The sequence below is a fragment of the Symphalangus syndactylus genome, chromosome 7, assembly GCF_028878055.3.
Source record: "Symphalangus syndactylus isolate Jambi chromosome 7, NHGRI_mSymSyn1-v2.1_pri, whole genome shotgun sequence".
In the NCBI taxonomy this organism is placed as follows: Eukaryota; Metazoa; Chordata; class Mammalia; order Primates; family Hylobatidae; genus Symphalangus; species Symphalangus syndactylus.
The window spans coordinates 9735968-9752386 of record NC_072429.2 but is presented as its reverse complement, the minus strand read 5'-3'; positions in this window follow the sequence as shown (position 1 = coordinate 9752386).

Below are 16419 nucleotides of genomic sequence, written 5' to 3'. Positions count from 1 at the left end.
GTCATTCCCAGATGACATTAGGAAGTCACATATACTTTTGACAAAGTCCTTACTAAACAGGTTTCTGCAGGCAGGACCAAGGACAGGGCCCAGAGGCTCCCCACTCGAGATCAACTTGCATGTTGCACTAGGGCAATAAACCAGCTGCTCTTTTGTCCTCTCAGGAAGCCTCTGACCACACCATCATTCAGCTCACACCTCACTGCTGCACCCACAAAAATAAATGGAAGACTTAGCAGAGCCCCAGAATCATGAGCTTCCAGCTTTGCTCCAATCTACCAGACAAATAACCCAATTGATCAGGAAATTACTTCAGCAAGCAGGACATGCTCTTGGAGACCCTTAAGCAAGACATTGGACTGACTTTCTTCCTTCCTTCTTTCCTTCCCTCCTTCCTTCCTTCCTTCCTTCCTTCCTTCCTTCCTTCCTTCCTTCCTTCCTTTCTTCCTTTCTTTCCTCCTTTTTGAGATAGGGTCTGGCTCTGTCACCCAGGCTGGAGTGCAGTGCTACTATCTTGGCTTACTGCAATCTCCGCCTCCCAGGCTCAAGTGATCCCACTTCAGTCTCCCAAGTAGCTGGAACTACAGGCACATGTCACCACGCCCAGCTTTTTTTTTTTTTTTTTTTTGGTAGAGTAGGGGTTTCACCATGTTGCCCAGGCTGGTCTTAAACTCCTAAGCTCAAGCCATCTGCCTGCCTCGGCCTCCCAAAGTGTTGGGATCACAGGTGTGAGCCACCACGCCCGGCCAAGACATTGGCTCTTTATGGGCCGTGCTGTCATCCAAGTGTTCACATCTGCCCACTGCTCAGCATCCAGCTTCTGTCTTCTGGAAGCAGCTTCCTGTCTTTCCTTGGAAGGATCACCCCTCCCCACCATCAGCACACAAGATTCAGGTCGGACTATCCCCCTCCAGTTCCAAAAGACAGCAAATGCCCAGGCCTGGCCAACCAGTATCCACTATTCCCTGAAACACAGTGATTGGTTCAGAGATGGGCACGTGACCCAAGCCAGGCCACTGAGGCTCATTTCTGGGACTTTTGTTGGAACTAAGGAGAGAAAGAATGTCTTTTGTTGCTGTACTCGAAGCTGGAAAGAAATGACCTGATCTTGGCAGCACTGCCACAATAAAAGGGCATGCCTGAGATTGAAGCTGGGGTGGAGAGGAGCAGAGCCTGGAGAAGAGAGGGTTGCAGGATCCTAGTTCATTGTTCAAGCCCTCAGATTCAGCTGCTTCTGAGGCTGCTGATACCCCTGAATTCTTCAGTTAGATCAGCCAACGCATTCCCTTTTGAGCTGTTTTAGCCCATTTGCGGTTTTTGTCATTTATATTTGAAAACAAAATACAAGACTGGGTGCTGTGGCTCACATCTGTAATCACAACATTTTGGGAGGCTGAAGGGGGAGGATTGCTGGAGGCCCTGAGTTCAAGGCCAGCTTGGGCAACATAGAGAGACCCTGTGTATTAAAACATTTTTTTAAATGAGCTAGGCATGGTGGCATATGCCTGTTTTCTAGCTACTTGGAAGTCTGAGGGGGGAGGACTGGTCAAGCCTAGGAGTTTGAGGCTGTAATGAGCTATGATAAGGCCACTGCACACTATCCTGGGCGACAGAACAAGACCCTATCCCTAACAAAGGGAAAGAAAAAAGAAAAATAATATAGAATTATCCTTTATTAAAAATCTACAGGGTGAGCATTTATGACTGTCTACTATTTGTAAGCCTCAATGCTACCCACCAGGGGAACCTGCAGCATGTTGGGGAAGATACAAATGTCCTCCCAGTTGTAAGTTGGGGTGGAATGAGAGCCAGATCATAAAAGAAATGAGTACTTTGTGAGGGATAAGACAGGAGATAGAACTAGAAATAAGCCCCTTCAAAGGACCCCTGGCAACATCTGGACCTGTCCCCTCTGCACACAAACCCCAACACTCACCCGTGCTCTGAATCCAACACACACACACATAGCAAGCCAGCACCTGCTCAGTCTCCACAACGAACACAACACAAATGCGCTTCCCACACCCAGTTCACACACGTGCATACCTGGTAACTGATGACAAGCAGTGCAGGCACTCATGTTCCTCACACAGTTACATACATGTACAGACACTTCCATATCTCCCCACTCCATTTCTGCACACACTGTTCACATGCTCACCCTCCATGCTGCCCCGTTCTGCTGAGCACTTCGTGCCTGGGCCTTAAGGCTGGCCTGGCCGTGCCTCAGTGCAAGAATTGGGATGTCACTGCCTTGGAGCCTCCAGGACCAAGGACAGCACCCAGCATTTCTTGAGACCTCTCCAGGTGCCCAGGACAGGACTAAACTCTGTACCTGGTTTATCTCCTTCGATTCTCACAGCCCCTTATGAAGCAGATGTGATTATTGTACCCATTATGTAGATACAAAAACTGTGGCACAGAGAGGGGTTGTAACTTGCTAAAAGCCACTCAGCTGGTAAGAGATGGAACAAGGATTTAAACCTGGAAGCTGCTCCAGAAATGTTTGCTGAGTGATTGAAAGAATGTTCAGTCTAAATGGTTTTATTAGAGACACATTCTCCTATGATGCATGTGTTAACACACACACACACACACACGCACACACCCAGAGACATTTCCCAGCTCCGTGAGCTCCGTGACATCTGTCTCTGAGGTCTCCCTGGCTACACAGTCCCCCTTTCAAGTTTTCCTGCTGGGCACTCTCAGGCAGGTTGGGAGGTGAGCAGTTCCCTGCTGAGGGGCCTATGTGAAAAGGAGGGGGTGGAGGATTGTCAGGAAGGGGCAGGAGGAGCGGAGGAGGAGGAGGAGGATGGGATTGGACCAAGTGGAAGCCTGGCACCGTGCCCTTTGCAGATGACCTGATGAGTATTTTGCAGAGTTAATTTCATTAGCGTCTCTGGGAGATGAACAATTAGCAAGATGCTCTGATGCCTTTAAAAGCTTAAGAGAAGGAGAAGCCTGCCTTTCTTGCTTCCCCACTAGACCGCAGCATCCCCCACCCCCACTCTTCTCCATCTCTATGCCCATCTCTATAATTCATCCACCCTTGCCTGGTCTTCTCTCGTGCCCTCATGCCCTCAGAGCTGCTTCCACCCCCACCCCACCCTGCTCCTTGGCTACCACACAGCCCCTCCCTCCCTCTTCCAGGCTCCCATCTCCCCTGCAGCCTCATGCTGGCGCTCTGCCCATACCGCATCAATTGGTCCCCTGTGTTCTGATCGCTCAGACACCCAGCACTGGGGCCTGGCACTGGCCCAGCCCTCCAAAGAGACACAGCTTTCTTTGGCATCCAAAGAAAGCTGGGCCAGGTAGGGGTTCTCTGGTTTTGATTGATTTTGCTAGCAGGTCTCTGGCAACTTCCAGATGGGGTTCCAGTGGGGATTGGAGCTCCCATGTCAATCTCATGGTGGGTCTGGTAGGCAGGACAGAGGTAAGCTTTGACTCAGTGAACCGCGGGCTGGGAGAGGAGGCAGAAGCTTACCTCTGCCTTGCTTACCAGACCCACCCTGGGATTGACATGGGAGCTCCATTCTATTAGGGAAGGTTGGGACCCACAGAAGGGAGGCCCAGGTTTGTGTGTGGGGCATCGGTGGCTTTATCGAACAGGTGGAAAATGGGACTCCAGACATTCTGGGGCAGTGTTTGTCCCAGACACCCGCTGCATGACCGTGGTCCTGGGAACACACCTCATACTGCCTCCTCCATGCCCTAAGTCAGTGGGAAGGGTTCTGGTCCAGCCACCAGCCTCCCGCAAGCCTCCTTAGGCAGCCCTGGGGTAGTGCTGGCATAGGGAGGACTGGCTAGCTGGGTCTTGAGTTCTCTAGGACCAGGTCAGGTCTCTAGACAGACCCTCTTCCCTCAGACTAGATGGCTCCTCTGTGATTCAAAACCCCCTTCAGCCCCAGACCCCCACTTCAGGCAGGGTATCAGAACCCCCTCGGAGCTTGCTGAAACCCCGATGTCAGACCCCTCTTTAGGTCTACTGACAGGATCTTTAGGTGGGGCCCAGACAGCTGTGTTTTTTTTTTTTTTTTTTTTTTTTGAGATGGAGTCTTGCTCTGTCGCCCAGGCTGGAGTGCAGTGGCGCGATCTCGGCTCACTGCAAGCTCCGCCTCCCGGGTTCACGCCATTCTCCTGCCTCAGCCTCTCCGAGTAGCTGGGACTACAGGCGCCCGCCACCACGCCCGGCTAATTTTTTTGTATTTTTAGTAGAGACGGGGTTTCACCGTGGTCTCGATCTCCTGACCTCGGGATCCGCCCGCCTCGGCCTCCCAAAGTGCTGGGATTACAAGTGTGAGCCAGCACGCCCGGCCGACAGCTGTGTTTTAAGAGATTTCCAGCTGGGCCCTAAAGACTGGGAACCACTGCACACAACATGGGCCAGGAGTGGGAAGAGAGGGGTCACACCCCTGAAGCCAGGCAAAGAAACCCTTGCTCCCCAGCAGGGACTCTCAACAGTCTGTGGATGGATCTCCTTTCTCCAGGAGCAGGGTAGAAGCTGGTTATTCCAGGGCAGGTAAAAAAAATACTGTGTCTCTAAAGCACAGATATACACACACATATACCATACACACATACAGTGCATAACCAGATATACAGTGTTTCTGTGGTCTTAACATTTCAGGTGGGCTACTAGGGATGAAAAGTCCACAAAGGCTCTTTATGGGGGCAATGGTATAAAACAGGTTAAGAAGGCCTCTTACTACTCAAAGGGCCTAAGAAGTACAAGAGCACAACGAGTGCTCCACACCTGGGTGTGCACACACACAGAAACACAGGCAACACACACATATACACAGCCCACACCCGGATGTGCACACATACAGAAACACAGGCAACACACACACACACATACACACAGCCCACACCCGGATGTGCACACACACAGAAACACAGCCAACACTCACACACATATACATGCAGCCCACACCCAGACATGCACACACAAATACACTCCACACCAAGGCATTCACACAGTCACACACACACATCGCACACCCAGACACGCAGACACACACACATACTCCACACCAAGGCATACACACACACACACCCCACACCCAGACACGCACACACACATATAAATGCACCCCACATCTGTACTGAACACACACACACCCTACACCCAGACATGCATGCACACACAAATGCACATACTCCACACCAAGGCATTCACACAGTCACACACACACCCCACACCCAGACATGCACACACACACATACATGCACCCCACACCTGGACCAAACGCACATACACACACCCTACACTCAGACATGCACACACAGATATACACATCCCACACCCAGACTGAATACATACACGCACACACAAGTCACATCTGGGCACACACACACACCCCCCATACCCAACATGAACACACACACACATTCACACATGCAAACACACCCAGGGTCATACATACACACACACACACACACACACCTGGACATGTACACACACACCCAGGGATACACATGCTCCCAGGCACACACACAGGCCACACCTGGACACAGCCCACGCACTAGCACACCCCACACACAAACGAATAGAAAGTCTCTCTCACACATATGCAAACACACACACTCTCTTCTTCACCCTCCCACACAATCATCAAGAGCCTCCAGTAAGACTGCATTAGTGAAGAGGAGACTAGGTTAAGATTTTAATAAGCTTTTAAATAAATAAATATACCTTTACCAGGACACCATGTTTTTTATTAATGCGACATCTTGGCCTTATGTTTCTTGAGAATAGAGGAGCCACACAGCCATCTTCACACATGGCCACCCGTGCATGTGTGTGGGTGTAGAGTTGTTTTTTGAGATGAGTGTGTGTGCTGTTCATGGCTGTGAAGGAGATACACGTCTCCATGCAGGTGTGTGTGTGTGTGTGCAGGCATCTTCTAAGTGTGTGCTGAGTGTGGGTGTCATGGGCAACAGCTCAGGAAGCAGTGTGTGTGTGTGTATGCTCATTGTGTGTGTGCTCATATGTGTGTTCTCATGTGTATGTGTGTGTGTGCTCGTGTGTATGTGTGCTTGTGTGTGTGCACTCATGTGTGTGCATGCATGTGTATCTGTGTGTGCTCGTGTGTATGTGTGCTTGTGTGTGTGTGCTCGTGTGCGTGTGCACACATGTGCTATGACTCTGGGGTCCTTAGGCAGACATTGTCAATTCCCAGAGCACTCAGTCTCTCAATTCTCCCTGTTCACCATCGTATTCCTTACTTTTGCCAACACAGTGCACACTCCAGGAATATGTGCTGAATGAGTGAATGAACAAATGAATGTAATTTAAGCATCTCAGTTTCTCTTCTCTTCATTAAACCTCATAAATTGCCCTGTGACTTAGTTACCATCCTGCTCATTTTACAGATGAGGTGACTGAGGCTTGGAGAATTTGAAGCAGCACCTCCACCATCGCCGTCCATGTCTCCTACCTCCCAGGCTTGCACAGGGCACACTGGCTACCCTGCGGATGCTTGGGAGATCCAAGCAGGGTGGCCCGGGCTCTGCCTTCTCTGAAGTCGGGTCAGCCCTGCTCAGGTGGTTGCAGGAGGGCCGCTGAAGAGGCAGCCTTGTTGGAATCCGGCGTTCATGGCAAGACTCTCTTGTGAGGTTTCCGACAATCCCTGCCTGCATTTTCCTCTGCTCCTTCCTGGTGCCACCAGACTCCTGGCCCTCAATGTCCGCTGCCCTGGCCCCTTGAGAGTCCGCCGGAGCTAGCGCAGAGCAGATGGGCGACGTTCACCCAGAGCAGCCATTCTGACTCAGTCCCTCGGGGCCCGTACATACTGTGTGCCAAGGTTAATTAAGCCGGTAATTAGAAGGAGAGATGCTTAATCTATCTGGTTAATGAAATAACCCCCCTCTCATGAGCTTGCGGACGCCGTCACTCTCTGGACAGAAGCGGAGATGCCGCAGCCCCGGCATCGTGGATCGGCCAAGCAGAAAGCTCCCTGCTCTCTGCGGGCCTGGCTCCTGCCCCGCGCCGCTCCCCGACTCCTGGAACCAATTCCTGGGCCTGTGGGATCTTGGAGGAAGCTTCAAGGGAGGTCAAGCCTGGGGAGATAGCTGGGGGTGTCCAGTCCCAGAGAAGGCGCCGCGGTGACAGACGGCACCACAGGTTTGTCCACCGGGCACCAGGCCCAGGGCAGTGGCTCAGCACCCTGGGGGTCTCCCCTGCGGCCGGGACCCTCTCCTGTCCTTTCCTCACTCTCCTTTCCCTTCCTTCAAGGGCGAGCTCTGACCCTCGCGCTATAAATCATATCCTTGGTGAATATCTTTAAAAATTAATTTTTAATCTTACATATAAAATATGAATACATTATTTTGTGCTTTTAAAAAAGACTGCACATCACCCCACCTCACATCCTTGGTTTTTCCAGGGAGAAAGCCGCTGGTGGAGTCTGCTGCGCGGCCTCCTGGGCCTTTCTCTCCACGGGTGCAGGTCTGTATGTTGGCATCAGTCACTAGATTTTTTACTAGCTGGTCTCTTGCTGTATGCTTCCTTCAGCGGTGCGTTTTTCCCCCTCACTAACCGCATGATGAGCTGATGTTTTCTTTAGTTACGTTGCATCGAGATGGAATTTTTCTGGATGAGGAGAGGAGCCTCCCCCGCCCTCAGGACCCCACACTGGGAACGTCCTGGAACTTGTATCAGGGCACCTCCTGAATGTGGACCCTCAGCCCCAGGGGTCCACCCTGCCCCACTCCAGGCTTGTCGCCACTGCCCAAACACTCCCCCAGCCCCTATTCCCCCGTGCCTAGAGTGAGTCAGGGTGACAGCAGGCCCCTTCCCTCCTCCATCACAGAGACTAACGCAGCTCACAGAGGGCAGGTCTCTGTGTGCGAGGCTGCCTCAGCCCCGCTGTAGTGGCCGCCTCCTGCCAGCCTCACAGGTCCCCCATCAGGGTCTGGCTCAGGTACAGGGTCTTCAAAGAGACAGGCCACCTCCCACTTTCCACCTCAAAGGACAGCCTGGAGGGACAGGGCCTGAGTGACAACCGCTCCCTGGGGGCTGCTCACCTGCACGGCTGCCCTGCTGTCTCTCAGCTCCTGGCAACAGTGAGAGCAGACGCAGCTGATGGGCAGCAGCCACAGGCGAGGGCGGACGTGTGCGGGTGTAGGGGAATGGGTTTTATTAACCTTGTAATGATCCGCTTAATGGGCTTTGAAGTCAGGTGCATCCAGCAGCTAGAGCAGGTGGCCCCGAGGCCACAGGGTGTGAGCTGGTGGGACATGGGAGTTTGGAGGGTCTTTAGCCACCAGAGCTCCACGCCAGTTCCCAACCTAAAGGGAATAACAGGACACATGTCTATTATTATTTTTTAAAGGGGCATGAAATAGATTAGAGAGTGAAGGCAGGACCAGACAGGGCATGGGCTCAGCCCACCTGGTTGCTGGTGCCAGCTGTGTGGCCTTGGGCAGGTCACATCAGCATCTGAGCACGGCCTGCTCACCCTCACCCACCCATCTGTCCATCAGATATCCATTCATTCAACAGGTATTTATTGACCCCCCCTGCTCTATGTCAGGCCTTGAGCTATGTGGAAGACCCTGTGTTTTTGGAGCCAAGTACTCCAGTGGGGGTAGCAGGTGGGAGAAAGACTGACAATAAGTAAGCAAACAAACAGAACAACAAGATAATTCCAGAGGCTGCAGAATATAAAGTGGGTAAAGTGAGAGAGAGGGGCAGAGAGGAGGAGTGGAGTGCATCTCTGTGGAATTGTGGCCAGGGAGGGTCTCTGAGAAGGTGCCATTTCAGCAGAGACCTGATTGAAGAGAAAGTGGCAGCAGCCGTGGGGAAGACCTGGAGGAAAAGTGTTGTGGACAGAGGGATCAGCAAGTGCAAAGCATCCTGGGGGGAAATGAGCCGGATGTGTTTCCAGACCAGAAGGACCGGCAATGCAGCTGGAGCCACAGGGTGTGGCGGGAGGACAGAAGTAGGGGATAGTGTCCGAGAGGTGGGCAGGGACCCAACCCCCAGAGCCCTGGAGCAAGGAGAATCTACAATATTGCAAGAGCAAAGTGAAGCCAGCGGAGGGTTCAGGAGGGAGTGACAGGATGTGATCTGCAGCCGAAATACATTCTTCTGGCTGCCACGTAAGATGACTGGGTAAAAAAGGGAGGGTTGGGGTGGCAGCCAATCATTTTTAAGCCCGTTTCAGTTCCAAAATCCTGTAGTGCCTCGCCCCTTTCCTGTTCTACAACAACACTAACGATAATCTCTAACATCTGAAGGGTGTTTTCAACGTTTACAAATTACGTTTGTGAACAATTCTGTTTCACTCTCACAGAGGCTTCGTTCAATACTTTCCCAGGGAGGTAGACTCCTCTGACCACCTGCAGGGCAGCCCCAGAGTGGAGTCTCTAGGGACCTGGGACCTTCGAGTGCTCTGCTTGCAGGTCCAGCCGGAAGGCTGAGAATGCCACCATTTGTCTGGCGGTGAACATCTGTTGTCTGCCAACCAGGGTCCCAAACCCTCTCTTTGGGTAGTGGTGCTCCCATTTTCCCTTGAAGAACCTGCACCACCACCTCCACGCACAGTCTCTGTGGCTCAGATGAAGCCACCGTAGTCCTGGCTCCAGGGTGGCCAATCAGAGTTTCCCAACATCCTGGCTTCCACAGAGGTTGGTTCAAATTGAGTCCTCCATTTGTACCAGTGAGAACCAATCCTGAAGCTGAAGCCTGGGCTTACATAGAAGATGTTCCCTTTCAGGTGGGATGGGCCACATGGCAGGGTAGGGGCCGGAAGGGCTGATGGCCACAACTGGTAAAAGCCTGCCTAAGCAGGGAGCCCCACAGAGGAGGGCTGACAAGGAGATAAGGAAGGAGAGACTTGTTCTGTTGGAGCACCCTGATCTGGCCATACCTGAAGCCAAACTTCTCTCACCCTAGGGACTCTTCGATGACAAGAGCCCATGACTTCCCCTTTGAGTTTGAGCTAGTTTGAGATGGATTTCTGACCCTTGCAGCCCAATTGGGCCCTTACCAATAAATACACATTTGTACAACCCTTAAATGTTTATAAACAGACTCTCACACACAGGGCTTGATTCAGTTCTTAGAGCAACTCTGGGAAGTAGGCACTTTTTTTTTTTTTTTTTTTTTGAGACGGAGTCTTACTCTGTTGCCCAGGCTGGAGTGTGGTAGTGCGATCTCGGCTCACTGCAACCTCCGCTCCCCGAGTTCAAGTGATTCTCCTGCCTCAACCTCTAGAGTAGCTGGAATTACAGGTGTGTGCCACCATGTCTGGCTATTTTTTTCTTTTTTTTTTTGTATTTTTAGTAGAGACAGGGTTTCACCATGTTGGCCAGGCTGGTCTTGAACTCCTGATCTCAGGTGATCTGCCCACCTTGGCCTCCCAAAGTGCTGGGATTACAGGCATGAGCCACTGCCCCTGGCCAGAAGTAGCCATTTTTATCCCCATTCCACAGAGGGGGGTGGTGAGGCCAGAATATCGAGTTGCCCGGAGCAGAGCGAGAATTGGACCCCAGCCTTCAGTCATTCCCTCCTGGAGGACCAGTGTGCCACACACAGGATCTCCCCCAGGGAACTTCTTTGCTGTCATGAGCCAGGCCTCTATGCCCCTCCCTTTGCCCACCGAGGCCTAGGACTGGCCTTCTGGCTTCTTTTCCCTGGCTGCTGTCCCCTTCAGCTTGGGGTTCTTGGAAGCCAGACCCTCCTGCCTATTAAAGGCCTATTGTGTGGACGGCTGTGCTCCAGCACATGGGGACACGGCACTGAACGGACCAGCACTTGCATTCTGCAGGGTGGAGACAGATGAAAAACACAGGAAGGAGATATTTTCAGGCAGGGATACCTGCTATGCAGAAAAACAAATGGACAAAACTCAGGAGATGTGATCATGACCAGAGGAGGGAGAGGGTGCTAAGTGAGATGACGGAAGGCCTCTCCTCTGAGACCTGAGTGACGAGAAGGCGCCCAAGGCAACAACTGGCTGCTGAGTTTCCCAGGCAGAGAGCACAGCCGTGCAAAGGCCCTGTGGGGAACTGGGCTGGAGGAACAAGGCTGCTGGGGAAGGAGGGTCAGGAGGCAGGGAGGGGTTGGCAGGGGCAGCCCTGGGTACATTTATAAATTTGGACCTTATATGTGTAGTGGGAAGCTAGGGGTTGGGGGCGTCGATAAACAGGGGAGGGACAGCCACAAATCTCACTCAAGAAAGAGCAGTCTGGTGGCTGTGGGAGGACATGTGGTGGGGACAGAGGAAGCAGGGTGCGCCCAGCCCACTCCAGCCCTCCCAATCGGATCCTGTTGAGCCCCGAGCTCCCTTCTCATCTGCAGACCCCCGTGTTCAGCTCTGGGCACCTGGGGGAGGATGCACCTTGACAAAGTTCAGCCAGGGGGTTACCGCCCTGTGGAAATGGCCTCCTATTTTCTATTACGTTCATCCACAAAGGCGCACTTCTTCAGGCTCCAAGGGATCTGCCCCAGGGGAAGAGCTTTTCCCCTAAGGCCGAGGACCAGGTGCCTCCTCAGTAGCGTCTCTGGAATTTGGAGAGTCCAACCCCCAATCCCCAGCCCCCTCCGTGGCCGCAAGAGGCAGTGTTGTGAGCATGAGTGGACACTGTACCTGTGTGCCCACGGGCTCGTGAGCGGGAGCAGATGACTGAGGGCAGGAGGAAGGGAAGGATCCTGGTGGAGGAGAGAAAGGCCCCAGGCTGCGGGAACCCTGCCGCCACCTCCGCTGCCTGTCTGCTTCCATCAGGAGAGCCATCGGCCTCACAGGCTATTTTATCTGTGTTTATTCGTCTGTCTGCCTGTGTCTTGCTCTATCTTCTGATGTGCCCGTCTCTCTGCTGTCAGATGCCCCCTCAGCTGGAGCCAGTGTTTCTGAAGACAGGCACAAGCCCGCATCTTCTCCCTGAGGGCAGCATACACAGCCTTTGGCCCCTGGGGCCTCGCCGCCTCTGAGAAAAGCAAAAACAGCTCCTCAGCTGCACAGCCCTTTACAGTTTGCATTTCTCTATCCCACGCACATGTTTAATTATATCCTTGCCTTGTTCTTGAAGGAGTTTAAGGCACTAACCCTCTGTTTGTTCTTCACAGTGACATTGTGGGGTGTGCAGGCACAGACTTAGCCCATTGGCAGCTGAGGAAACCGAGGTGGAGCCAACGTGTGCGAGGGGCAGGGCTGGACTCCAGCCTCGGGCCCGGGTTGGGTTGCTGGTGCAGGGAGTTTCCAGAGCCCTCCCTCTCCCGGAGGTTCGGAGGTTGCACTACCTGGAGGTGTCCCATGCCACCCTGCCCTGTCGTGGGCTCAGCAGGCTGAGCTGGTCACTTCCTGGTTCTCTTAGGCCCCTGGTTCCTCAGCTTTCCATCTAAATGTCCTGGGGAAGGCTGCTGTAAGTGGATCCCTTGGGAAGTGGGGGAGAGGGAAGGGGATTCAGTCTGGACCAGGGATGAGGGTGGGGTGCTGAGGGCCGCTGTGAAGTGCCTGCCTGGGCCCCACCCTGCAGCCTGGCCACGAAGGGCTAGGCCTGGGGAGGGATTGAGGGGTCTGCAGGAGGCTCGGTGAGGAAGAGCAGGGGCTGCCCAGCTGACAGCAGGTGACAGAGTGGCTCAGCCGCTGCAACAAAGGAAGGGAGCAAGGGGGGTGACGAGGCTTGGCCACCGTCCTCCCAGCTGCTCTGGGTTTGAAGCTGAGCCACTTTGCTGGCTCCAGCACAGCGCGAACAGGTGGCAGCAAGATTGGCACAGCCAGGAAAATCCATCTTGCGGAGGCCAGCGTGCAGCAGAGCGGGAGAGGAGCAGCCAGACGGAGGGGGTGCAGAAGGAGGGGGGGGGGGCTGCAAGGAGGGGACCCTGTCATCCCCAGGCTTGGCCATCCCCAGGGCAGCTCCTCCCAGCTTCCCCGACACATGTCCATGTGTGCCACAGAGCCAGCTCTGCACTCAAGAGACCTCCAGAATCCTCAGGGACCTCGGGCCGGCCAGGTCTCCTACCTGGGAGGGCCCACAGGGCACCTGCCTTCTCCTTTTGCCCTGTTGCCCCTGCCTTCTAGCCAGCCTCCCCTCCAGCTTGTGCCAGGTGGGCTTCCTGGCACAGGGAACACTTGAGCACCTGGGGTAGAAGGAGGCACCTGGAGCTCCCAGGTGGGCTCCCGGCTCCAGGAGAAGCAGGTTGAAGTTTCCTGCCTGGCAGCTCTGTCAGGATGGGCAGCCCCCAACACCTGCTGCAGCACCTGGTGGCTCAGTTGGGGGCTGGTTTGCTCAGCAGTGCCCCAATCATGACCACGTGGGCTCTGACACAGCCCCAAGAATACTGCCCATGCTCGAGGTGCTGTTTGCCACTCAGCGATCACAGGCTTGTGCATGGTGCTACCTGAACACTCAAATGAACTGGCTCTGGAATTCACTCGGTCCCCACTTGGTGTCTGTGAAGGGTCTTGCCTGGGCCAAGCCCTGTTCCAGGTGTAGAAGACGTAGCAGGGAAGAGGACAGGCAAGGTCCAGGCTCACGATGCTTACCTGGTGGAGGGAAAAGTCAAACCAATGAACAAGGTTCTTTTTATTTTTATTTTTATTTTTATTTTATTTTATTTAAGACGGAGTCTCGCTCTGTCACCCAGGCTGGAGTGCAGTGGCGTGATCTTGGCTCACTGCAACCTCCACCTCCCGGGTTCACGCAGTTCTCCTGCCTCAGCCTCCCCAGTAGCTGGGATTACAGGTGCCTGCCACCACGCCCAGCCTATTTTTGTATTTTTAGTAAAGATGTGGTTTTACCATGTTGGCCAGGCTGGTCTCGAACTCCTGACCTCATGATCCTCCCGCCTCGGCCTCTCAAAGTGCTGGGATTATAGGTGTGAGCCACCGCGCCGGGCCGTGGTCATTTTAGATAGTGATAGGTTCGTGCAGAAATACACAGAGTGATGAAAAAGTACCTGGAGAGGTGGCCTTCCAGATGAGGTGGCCAGACAGGGCTTCTTTGAAGAGGCAGCATTTGGGCTGAGAATTTGGATATGGAGAGAAAAGACTAAAGATTGCTTCAGGGTTGAGCTGGGGAGCTGGCATTCCCTGGGCTGGGAAGGACTGGGGACTCCCGTGAAGTTAGGGAGGGGCCATAGAGGATATTCTTTCTCCTCCTTTAAAAGTGCAGCTTAAAGGGAATTCCCACACTCCTCCTGCCTCTTGGGCTAGCCTAGCCTGGGGCCCCTCATCCTACCCGAGAGCCTGAGTGTTCACCCCTACCCCACAGACACGTTCACCCCGACCTGCTCTCCCATGTATTCTGAGTGAGCTGTATCCCTTCTTGAAGATGGACAGCACTTTACAAACTCCATATGCTCAGTTTTCTTTTATTATTTTAATTTCTAAATACTTGGGAAGGTTTCCAGCACTGGCTTCTGCTGTGATTCTGGTGCCAGCAAACACACTTTGCTCTGTCCCCCTCCTCCTCGTCCCTTCCTTCATCCAAACCACAAAGACTTCTTCCAACTTGGAGGAGAACTGGGATGCAGGGAGAGAAATTCGGCCAGCAAGTGGGTGCCCCGTGGGCCTGGTCGAAGAACTGGCTGCCCGAGGAAGCAGCACGGACTAGCAGGAAGGGCCTGGCCTGGCGGGTGGGAAGCCCAGGGTCTAGATGATGCGGGGGTTTCTGAAGATGCTGTCAAATGGCCCCTGGCACAGAACAAGAATTGCAGGCCTTGCCACGCAGCCCACTCCCAGGCCTCTCCCCTTCCTGAGTCTCACAGGGTCTGCCTCCCCACCCACCAGCACCCATGTCCTCCAAGGAGCTGGCTTCCTTTCTGGCTCTCGGAGGCCTTGAGGACTTTGCTTTGCTCTTCCTTTTGCCTAGAATGTTCTCCCCACCTCCAAACCTTCAAGAAGCTCGCCCTTTCTCTCTCAATGTTACCTCTTCTGCAAAGCCTTCCTGGACACCCAGTCTGAGCTGGCTTCCCTAAATATTCGTCACAGACCCTGTCGCTAGCTGAAATCTCATGTCCTGCTTTCATGGCGTGTTCCTATAAGATCAGAGACCTTACCTGTCTTTGCTCTCTTCTGTACTGCCAGTGACTGGAATAGCGCCTGGGGTGGAGTCATACATTCTTGTTGAATGAATGAATGAATGAATGAGTTTTCCAAGTTTCCTGTCCATCTCCTCCTCCTGCCAGCTCCCATTGGTGGAAGGGAGATAGGGTTCTGGGTAACTCATAGTCCGTTGTCTAGAGAAACAGGGCGACATTTATTGACTGGCTGCCAGGAGCCCCCATGTGACCACATTCAATGGACTACCCCCGTTTTAGTTACAAGAAAATGAAAACTCAGAAGAATAAGAACCTGCCCAGAATCAGGCAGCTTGAAAGCAGGGGAGCCACGATTCAGATTCCTGGCTTTGCTACCCTACCAGGCCATAGATGGACCACAGAGAGATGACCAATTTTCAAAGAATTGGAATAATAAAGTGCACTTAGCACCACGCACTGTTGACTGTAAGTCAATGCCACTTTGATGACTCAGAAGGTGATGATTTCAGAGCCCCAAGGGGCACTGTCACCGCTGAGTCCCAATCTCATGGAGCGGCCCACACCTGTGCACAGCTCGGGGCACCGACAAAGCTGCGTGACCCCACGCCGCTCCCTGGGGCTGCTTTCCAGGCAACAGCGCTTGTGTCCGCAGACGGTCCTCTGCTTTTTTGTTTGGAAGAAAGGAGGCTAGTGCCTTGATGTGAGGTTTCCTGCGGCGTGTAATCTTGACCAGCGGGAGTCTCCAAAGCCAGCCTCAACCAGGAGGGATGGCGACACCACTAGATCCTTTTGCATGGTGCCAGGATAGCTGTGGAGCCGCAGCTTCGCCTCCTCCCAGCCTGTGCTCACCGCCAGGCTTTCAGAGCATGAGCCAGTCTTGGCGAGGCAGCGCCCACAGCAGCCGGTGCCCTCCCTTCCCTACCTCCCCGTCCTTCAAATCACTCGCCACCATTGGTCACACCATGCATTTGATTTATTTTGGTTACATCTCCCCCTACCCACCCCTGCTGGACTGTAAGCTCCACAAAGGCAGGGCTTTGTCTGCAGGGTTCCCTGCTGCCCTCGCCCCCAGCACCGTGGCTGCCACACCACTGGCACCCCATGTTTGTGCAGTGACTATTTCCCCGTCGCCTGTCATTCACATCCCACCTTCACAATTTTGGTCGTAACTGTGCCTCACTTGTGCTATTTAATATTTTTCTTTCCATCAACCCCTTTTAAAAAAAACTTAAAGAAATGAAATGTAAGAGGAAGCTTTTTTATCACTGCCATAAATGGAAAGCCAATATCACTTGCCATAAATAGAAGACAACTGTTAAAATAAATGCCACAAAAACAAAACAATGTGATGAAATCTGAGCAAGAGCTGGTTGCTGGTGGAAGGCAAGAAGGCCGGGGCCAGCTCTCCCTCTGTGCTAAACAAGGGAGGG